This window comes from Rhynchophorus ferrugineus, unplaced genomic scaffold, assembly GCF_030347505.1.
Source record: "Rhynchophorus ferrugineus isolate W39M unplaced genomic scaffold, kcgeb_rfMv2 rfM3, whole genome shotgun sequence".
Lineage (NCBI taxonomy): Eukaryota > Metazoa > Arthropoda > Insecta > Coleoptera > Curculionidae > Rhynchophorus > Rhynchophorus ferrugineus.
In genome coordinates this window covers 65,560,666-65,571,526 of record NW_027472582.1, presented here as the reverse complement: position 1 = coordinate 65,571,526, position 10,861 = coordinate 65,560,666, and the positions used below count along the sequence as shown (strand labels likewise).

The following is a 10,861-nucleotide window of genomic DNA, read 5'->3' as shown; positions in this document are numbered from 1 at the left end:
ATGCCATTTTGATGCAATAATTCAAACCAGAGCTTACGAAACTTAAACATTAACCACTGGTAGGAAAAATAAAGTGATACAAAATGGTTGACAAACTAATGAAACGCTTATTACAAGAATTTAATAAAATGAAATGACTAAACTTGGCATGCTCATCAATCAATCATCAATGAAGAAGCTCCAATAATTTCTAACGCCAAGTCTTTCGAAATTCCCTTGTAGATCTAACTTGCAACATCAAGAACCAGAAATCTTTGGTGGCCATGTCAATAGGTACTTTGTTTTAAAAAATCTTTTGTTACTTTGACTAATATTTATTTTGCCTATTAAAACGTATTTTTAAATTTTTATGAACGTTATTTTATTTTTTCTTAATATAACTTCTTCTATTAGGTACGTTTAATATAATATTAATTATAAATTAATATGTACTCGCTTTGACGGTATATATACTAAAATTGGAACGATACAGACAAGATTAGCATGGCCTCTGCGCAAGGGTGACACGCAAAGTCGTCAAGCGTTCCACATTTGCTCAACCAAACACTTACTTGGAAGGAGCATATATACAATTTGAGACAGAGTAGGAACTTAATTAAATACATTACATACATGTCAAGAGCAGAAAAGAATAGATTTTTTATAAATATATGTCATGGAATGGCTCATTTACACGTATCGCAGTTTAGGTAGTACAGCTAGAGAATAAACAATTCGATTAAATTTGTTTCATTTCAGCCCCAAAAAAGTTACTCATATATTATCAAAATTTACTGTTGTTGATAAAATAATAACCAGATTTTTTTCTTAATATTTTTAAGAGCTTGTTATATTTTAAATATATTACGATCATTGATATGATATGCAACAAGGAATAGATGGGCTAAAAAATTAATAAACTATTTAGTTTTAATTGCAATAGCTTGTAGAGTTTGTTAATATATGATCTGTACTGTGTCCTATAACGATATAAATAGTAACAGCTATTATTCGTACAATAAGGTGGTTAACCTTAAAATTGAATAACATTATACAGCATAAAAAATAGCAATCCCGTATAGTTCTATAAATATCGGTTGAAATAAATTAAAAATTGTATCGACGGAAATCTATTGCAATAAATCACAGTTTATCATTAACGTTTTTCATAATAACTTTTTGCGAATAACGGGGACCGTTCTTTCGTAATTACATTCCAAACAGGTGAAAAATGTTGTTTTGAACACTTGCGCGAGTAAACAACTTATCGTCTAAGAATGTAAATAATTGAAAATGTGTGAATAAAACATTGCCGATATAGAAAAAACCGCAGACAGCTTGACGTTGCCCCAGATTAGATAATTAAACGTCTCATCAAACAACAACTTGCAATAGTGAATGAACAATAAACGATTGAGTAAATAGTAATGCTAATAGATGAAAAGGAAATAAAAGAACGCTGTCGTTAGTTAACGTGATGGCTGAAAGAAAAGCGTTTCACACTTTTAATTTCATTCGAGCGGACGTTTTTATGACCTTCCATTAATTTGTTAATTCAGCTAGAATTGATTCGAGGGATTTGTTAAAAGTTTCATGATCACATTGTAGTAATTTAAGCTAAAAGTAAAGTATTATTGTAAAATATTTATTATTATAACCTTATATAATAAAAAGACACGGATAAAAGGTAAAAAATATTTATAATAACTGATGATATAAAAATAATGGACAAATGGAAGGAATCTTTTCAGGAATAGCTTAGTCTGCAGCAGCATACACCATAGAAAAAATATACCGACCAACCAGACAAGACAGTGAGAGCATAAGAGAGGAGATAAATATTGCAGAATTAAAAATACTGAAGAACAGAAATGTACTCGGTCCAGATAAGATAGTATCAGAAGTGGTGACAAGAATGGGTTGGGAAACTATCGAATTATTGGTGGAAATGTACAAAGAGGAATCAATCCTTAACTAAATTAGCAAATAACACTTATTGTTAACTGTTACAATCATATATTGTACTAATGCCTATATAAGTCTTGTATTTATATAAGCATATATTTTAAGTAAGTATATATTTTTATTATTGTTGGGCATCCGTGAAGCCATGAAGGTATACGAGATATTACAGAATATCGTCTAAAATTAGTAGTAGATAGTAAGCTAATAGAATCGTAGAATGGATTCCGGAAAAAGTACACATCTAACACAGCTATCCTTTCATACACTGATGGGTAATATAGGATTTAAATGGTTTCAATGGAACTTCCAGATATTGCCTTTAAAATAATACAATTTTTAAAAACATACAACAAAATCAAGGAAGACATCAAAATCATTATATCAATTTGAATGTTTAGACGAGACATGGATAATTCAGAATGGCACATGGGTCAGATGATAATAACAAGATGTTAATAAATATAGTGTAAAGACAACAAAAGTTGTTGGAGAAAGGTAAAAGTTAGAATAACTATCTATTGGGTTTTGGTACTCATAACATTTATTAATAATTATTATTCTATACTATTATTATATTATATACTTATATTAATTATTATCTAGACATATAGTTCTTCATGCTGGAAACAGGAATGGTGTTATTCGTGGTGCAGAATTAGTGTTTTCCTCTAAGTCTAAGGGTGACTACCATGGAGAAATGAACCTTAACTTGTTTTTGCATTAGTTTGAAAATTGGATTTAACTTGGAGGAAACATTAGTTATTGTTATAGAAACAAAACTGCAATTAATTAGGGAATGGCTTAAAGTACATAAAATAAGTTTTGAAGAAACCGTGTTTATGAATGAACTATTTCAAATGGTTACTCGGTAAATATAAATGAAATATTTAATTGCATTTTATATAATTTACTTTTTAGAAATAAGCTTGAGAAAAGATAAATTGTAGATCAGATTCCTAATCATTATGACCACAGAGTATTATATCTTCCTCCATATCACTGCGTATTTAATCCAATTGAGTTGATATGGGGTATTGAAAAGAATTATTACAATTGATATTCTTAATTATTTTATCTGGATTAGAATTTTGTTATATGTCAAAGTCAAAATGTACTAAAACTCAGAGTTGATGAGTTGACAATCTTGCGACGTTTTAAAAGATCACGTGGGTTCACCGCTGTTTTGAATTGACTAAACTAGTCAGGTTAGATTTTATTGATTTGGAAAATGCATCTGACTCAGCGGAGAGATAAACACGATAGGTTATATTATTCTATTAAATAAATTGATGTAAATAATACAATTTTAAGAACAATTCAGAGATATACAGGTAAATAACAATGCTGTCATTACATACAACATTAATTCAAAAACATTCAAAACCTAAGTAGAACCAAGACGAGGTAATAAATGAATAAAAACTAATCGAAATTCATGGGTGTTGGAAGAGTCAGCAGTGATAAATATAAAAATTGTGAGTGAAAACACAGCATTTAAGTATATGGCTATAGAAATCGAAGAATTAGCCAGAATTAGAAGGAAGAGGAGATTGTATTTCTCGATAAATAGAAAATTCATTGTTAAAAAGAAAATATATTATATCTAAACTAGCAGTGAAGTCACGTCATCTCAATTTATGAAACAAAAATGTTACAAAATATCATTTATTTTAACATTATAGTACAACTGATGCTGTAGTTTATAGGTTTGAGTTATTTTATTATATCTACACTGAACTCTTTTTTAAATCACCTTTGGTATCTTTTGGAGGCTTAATCTACCTAATTAATAATTGTACATCTGAGTAGTGTATTTTATTTTCGTTAGAGAACATTTTTTCCATTTTATATTTAGCTCTTGTTTTCATCGTCGCTGTATTTTATTGACAAATCACTCCGATATCACTGTATTTCTCCCTAGTTTTTTCTGTTACTAGTTAAATAGCGACTGAAACAGTCGATAGTAAAAATTATTCAATTACTAAGCAGTCGATAGTCATTTTCAGTCGATAGTTCGCAACGCTAATTATTTAGGTGTTTTGTTCATCAGTATAGTAACATCATGAAATCTTTCTGGAAAAAGAAAAACTAAAGTAGCAGTCTATAGGTCTCGAATTGGGATAGTAATCTGATTACCGAAAGTGAATTTAAGTTTTTCAGTCGAGATCTCATCGGCTTTTCTAACCCCGACCGTCCTCTGCCGAATTTGCTCGGTTTTTTCTCGGCATCGGTCGAATTTTTTGCGGTACGCGGCCGGCACAGTCCTAGGGCGACCGTAATTCTTCACAAACGCGACACAATGGACGTAATTAACACGTGAAATATTAGAAAAACAAGTGGAATTATTAATCTTGGTAGTCTCGTCGGGCCGGGAGATTGGACTGTCAGCCGGGTTACAAATAGAGGCGGCTATGTCGGTCGTCTCCTGCTGTAAATCATCGATGCCGCCTATGTCGACCGTGGGTGCTGCGTTAATGCCTCCGGTTGTTGGTGCTTTGCTTTTGCCTTTTCTGCACTGTTCCTGCCCGTCATTTATCAAGCAGAAAAGTACGCACTTTGGGGATGTGGGGGACATACTACGGCAGGGCGGGCGGGCCGGCAGGCAGCTACCCGCTCTTAATGTCTATTAATCTTCCATTAGGCGGCTAGTTTGTGCCCGTTCCCATAAAAATGCCGTAATGACGACAGATTTCAGCGAACAGGGGAAACAATCAATATAAGAGCTCTTTTCAAGCACATTAATAATGTCGCGACTTTTATATTTTTAGCTAAAATTTTATGATTAAGTACTGTAACTATTATAATTTGTTTTCGGTAAACTGCAAGTGAATTTGTTATAATTTATTATATCGTTAATAGTACTTTTCTGCTCAAAAAACCTGATAATCCTGCAGAAGAAGTCTAATCTTACAGGCCTATTTTGCTGCTATCTACGATATCAGAACTATTTGAGAAACTAATCTTTAAACGTGTTAAAAACGTTTTATAATAATACCAGATTTCCAGTTTGGTTTTCAAAATTGCCAGTCAATAATCGTAACTGCGATTATTGAAAAGGCGTCTGAGCAAGAGAAATAATACCCTGCAATATTTCTGGATGTCTCACAAGCCTTTAGTCGGATTTGGCATTTGTTATTAATCTGTAAGATGAGCAAATTGTTACCGCGTAACTACTGTCAACTGCTAGAGTCTCGCAAGAAATGGCGTTCTCGACATTTAAAACTATTTCGGCTGGAGTTCCACAATGTAGCGTCTTGGGACCTCTCCTGTGTCTGCTCTACACTGCTGACATTCCAACAACAAAAGGAGCACTACTTGGAACCTTTTCTGACGATATAATTATTATGGCAAACGACATATCTCTGCCTAGGGCCGCGGACAAAGTAAAAGTGGAATTCAACAAAATCTACAAATGGATTAAATATTGGAAAATTCAACTTAATAGTTTCAAATCTGTTCATATTCTAATTATATGACCCAATGGATGTCAGATTCCTTAAGCAGAATCAGCTAAATATTTCGGCATCCATCTTGATACTACATTAAATTGGAAACATCATGTTAGACAAAAAAAAAAGATATTAGAACCAAAATAAAACAACTATAGTGGTTAGTCGGAAAATACTCTCAACTTGATCTAAAATCAAAAAGATTGATCTGTCAAACAATCATAGAGCCAATTTGGACCTATGGGGTGCAACGCTGCCAAAACAAAATTCTTCGATTAATTACCAATGGCTAAAATGCTACGTAAGCAACGAAGCGCGATGACCTGGAAATCAGATGGATTTGCGAAGTTATCCAAGATTTTGCCTTGAAACACGAAAGATTACTAGATCATACTAACGTGGAAGCAATACAAGTACTAGACAAAGCGCAGGATATCAGATGATAGAAGCGAACCAAACCATACAAACTTATATAAAGCGTATACCTTTAGTGTAAACTATAGCTTAAGTTATAATAATTTTATAATTGAGGAATACGTATTGATGTATTTATCTTGCACTCGTCTTGCTTGGAATTGATCCAAGTGCAAATGAAATGCAGTAATAAATTTATTTAAAATTAATATGAAAAATAATGGGAATAACTCACTGAGTACCTAAAAATGAAGATGACATCGATGTGGTCAAATTAACATTTACTGAAAGTTAAGAACTAGTGATCACCCTGTAGTCGAATTTTGACCACACTTTCTTAAGTTATGTAGAAATGGTATGTTACTAAAACTTCAGTTCAAACATTTTTTAAATTACATCTAATAAAATCTAATTACCATTAAGTGTTAATAATTGTATATTTATATTTGATGCTCTGAAATTGTTATAGTCCTGAAATTAATGTTACTTATGATATTTGTTATAATGTTCAGTGGTGCAGTAATTTAAACATTGTTGATTATTGAAACTTAATGAAAATTAGATTAAGTTAAATGCCATATAAAAATGTTAGTGAGTGTTGGATCGTGAGATAGTAATTTTAAAATACATTAATATACAGTCATTTGTAATTTAAAATTATTTTTAACCCATTTATATTATATATAAATTATATATATATATTATAGCTGTTATATTTTTTACACTTTACTTGTGGTCGATAAAACTCGTTTCATTATTTTCAATAATAAATATAATAAAATATTTTTAACAACAAAATTGAACCGAGTACAAAAAATAAATAAAGAACTAATTAAAAATTAAGAAATAATCAAATTTAGATTTTTCCCACAAAAAGAACATTTTAAAATGTACATAATAATCGTTGTAATAACTAAATAAAAATAAACAAAGAACTTATTTAGCCTATCTACTACACGTATTTTATATTCTACTATATACACAATCAAGCTTCATACCTACCTAAACCTATTTACCTATTTATAATATTATTTTAAGCCGGCTTGGTGGCGCAGTGGTAAACGTGATGGACAGTTCTACTACTGTTGCGACAGCCGCGGTTTCGAATCCTGCTGGGGCATGGTCGTAAATTTATGTTTGTGGTTGTTTAAAAATTGTGAATGTTCTAGGCAAGAGTGTAAAATTCGACAAGGAAAATGATCCTAGTCACGCCAGTAGGCTGGGTAAGACCGGATGTCTTCTGGGATGATTTCTAAAGTTCGTCACTTGCCAGTCGGTAGGCTTTAATGTTAAAGACCGTGGTTCGGAGCCCACGTAAAACTGTAGATCCAATCTAGATAAACCCATAGTTGGTAAAAGGAGACTTTAAAATATATATAATTTTTTTTTAACTATGACCAACTAACTACCGAATGAAGTCGGTGCAGAACCCAAAAAGTTATATTAATTTAGATTTGTTTTGTTGTTAATTTAATTTTTTTGCATATGCCACAAAATTATATTATTCTTTTTGAATTGTTTGGGCTCACTTCATAAAATATTATTCCTGAACTGATGTGATGAAAAGTAGGAAACAGTTCGGTGTAAAAGCAATTCAAATTTCAAGCACTAACCATAAAATATGAGATGTCGTAGAAATATTGCAGGCAACTGTGCATGGACTGCAAAGTGACCAGTTGGTGGTAGTTACTATAGTATTGTAAATAGATAGACAGGTTTAGGTAGGTATTAAGCTCAAATATGTGTGTATATAGTAGAATTTAAAATACAGGTAGTAGATAGGTTAAATAAGTTTTTTGTTTATTTTTATTTAGTTATTGCAACGATAACTTACATATATACGATATGTACATATTTTATTTTGAAACGTTTTTTGTGTTAAAAATCGTAAAAGTTTGGTATCATTTTATGTAATATCAAATATATTTCTGATCTTATATTGAAAATATTGTTATAACAAGTTTCAGTAATATTAAGATATCTTCTTTAAATTATGTTATGTACTCTATTATGAGATAAACATGATTATTTTAAAAAACTGTTGTCGAGTTTTGCCCACAGGACGATCACAATTTCTTATTCCTAGTCGAAGATATCAACATTCTTTACGTATTTATACTATCCATTAATTTTTTAAAGCAGGGGGTATCATATTTTCTTGTTGTGAGTAAATTTGTTTATTCATTTATGGCAGTTAATTTAATTAAGTAATTAACAAATCAATAATAACTAACAGGCAAAAAAATATTAATGTGCTGTTTATTGATAATATTATTAACGAAGTTTTTATAACTGTTACATTACTAAAACCATTTTTAACAAAACCGGATGTAGTAAATATAAATTATAGCAAATTTAACCAGAAAACATCCGATGACGGTACCGGTTTGGTGCTGTACCGGCAGCGAAAACATTATGAAATCATAGGAACAGGTAGATAAGGCGTTGGACGAGCGTTCTGCTGCTGAACATTTGATAATTTCCTGCGATTACGTGTATAATTGGGGAAGGGCTGACCGGAAATTGAGGGAGCGCATGCAGCCACTTCCATCAGGAAATGATGAGCAGTCAATTAAAGGCCGTCAACTAGCTTAAACTGCAAATGTCACGTTCGACGGTGGATCTGATTTATCGAAGTTGATGACCTTGCCGACATCGATGCGAGAAGGTGGAGATATCGGTTTTTTTTTCGGTTGGATTTGATTTATAAATACACCGACGGAAAAAACTAAATTATTTATTTGGTTGTTTGCTTCTATTATCAAGTCTTTGGAGGATTTTAGAGGTCAAGGAATATGCGATTGTTATTTGGCTAAAACGATACTGATGAAGATAACAAATTTTTTCAAATTTATTTATTACGTTTTTAGTTGTGGTTGTTCTATCTAGATATATATCTAGGAGATCCTATCGGTCCTATTTTACTCTGTGGTGTAATAAAGTTTATATATTAACGCTACTGTTTTTCTCTTAAATGCACCTCACTACACTATACTACACTAAGGAATATCTAATGATTAGATACTTTTGAGTCTTTGCACCATTCTGAAGTTACACAAAAGTTGTAATACTTCGTAATTGATATGATAATGGGGTCTCTCCTCATGCCTTCTTGCAATTCTCTTGATTTCCTGAGTGGCAGTTATCGCAGGTCGTTATTTGAAGGTCTCGGTACACGAAATCAGTTCTGCAGTATCTGATTGTACCTACAATACCTGTAGGACTTCCTTCTGGAAAACTTCTAAAGTATTCATATTACTGAATTCAGTATATCCGTATAGGCTTCAATATTAGCTTATAGAGTAATTTCAATAGCAATTTATTATGTATTAATAATTATGATGTTCTTCGAGTTAACCAAAATATTGTCCTATATCTTAACTCCTTACAATTACTATCTTTCTTCCAGCGAAGTTTTGCATCAAGATTCATTCCATCAAGTTATTGGTACTTCTCTGGTCTGAGTATCTGTAAACGGGACATACATATTTATTTTCGTTAATTTTTATTATTTTATATTTTCTTGGTTTGGGTCTAACTATTTATACTGTTGTTGAAACTATCGCTTATGAACAGACCCATCATTCCATAGCTTATCGAGGGCTTGTGCTATATGTAAGAATATAGCTGAACATACCTTTTACCTTCATTTTCATTGATTTCATTCATTACCATTTCAGACATTTTCAATTAGATCTTTTATTCTATGAATCTGGTTTATTGTTATATGCCTGTTAATAAGCCCTAACTGGTGTGTCGGAATTAGATTTTTTCTCTCTATAAGATAATAATAATCAGAATTATATTTAATAATCGTATGGCTAGAAAATATTATTATATGACTTCGAATGCATTGTGAAATACTTTAAAAATATATCTTGTTATTCATTAAAATTAATGTCTTGGCAGAAATAACATTTATTCCTAGTAAAGTAAACATGTAAAGTTGTTATAAAGTGGTTTTTCAAAAACAGTCACCTAGCCTATTATGGCCGATGTAGAATTTCCATAGAATTATTACAAACGAGGTAGTTGATAATATCATTGTAATCTTGGAAGTGTTCTAAAAAACAATTTCGCGTATATATACTTGCATTAATAAAGTTGTCAATAGTAATTTAACATTTTTGTTAATTACATCTTAGATTAGATATGCTTAGTGCAATCTTAATTTAGAAATCAATTTATTGCTGCTGTTCTATAACACTTGCATTAGTACAAAAGCAAGGTGAGTGCGGGATTAGGGGTTGGTTATGTTGGCTTCAATGTTTTGATTTCCTGCGCGTTGTCCAATAGATGTATTGCTTCCACGTTGATGTGATTTAGTAACTCTATTTCTTGTTTTTAAGATGAAATCTTGAATCATTTCGTATATTCATTTGATTTTGAGGTCATTGTGCAGCTTCGTTGGTTACGTAGCGATAAGCAATGGTAATTAATCGTAGAACTTTTTTTGGGTGCGTTGGATTACTAGATGGTTGGATGTTTTAGTGAAATTTTTATATTTGCATGTCATAGGTCCTAATTGACTTTATAATTTACCGATCAAGCAACATCTTTGATTTTAGGTCATATTGAGACTATCTTCTGACTAACCAGTACAGTCTTGTGACTAGTTGATTAACTCTGAGTCTAATCTACTCTGCTTTTTGTTTAACATCATGTTTCCAATTTAACCTACCATCGAGATATATTCCTAGGTATTTATTTGATTCTGTTTGAGGAATTGGGCATCCGTCCCGTGATATAATTAGGCTTTTGCCATATCGCCGCTAAATTAATATATGCTATATAAAATATATTTTCAGCAAGTATAATAAATGTCAAATACATTTAATTTTTTTCCGCATAAAATATTTTCCCGAAAACTTAAGATAACACGTAAAACCGACATGAATCATTACACCAAATTCATGTTGTTCGATGGGTTTGGTTCAGTGTGAATCGGCAGAGACACACCGAGAATACTGAACGTATTAATAACCAGTTCCAAACGAGTGTGAGGCCGCGTAAGATACGCAACCACGTCAGAGGAGGAAAAGGCCGCAACGTAA

At 31.6% G+C, this 10,861-nt stretch overlaps 1 non-coding gene across 1 annotated transcript; it reads left to right on the top strand.

The window, feature by feature from the left end:
• Positions 1-428: 428 nt before the first annotated feature.
• LOC143194510 (U6 spliceosomal RNA) lies at positions 429-535 on the top strand. The gene has a single exon (XR_013005350.1). It is a non-coding gene; the product is annotated as a U6 spliceosomal RNA (small nuclear RNA).
• Positions 536-10,861: the final 10,326 nt, after the last annotated feature.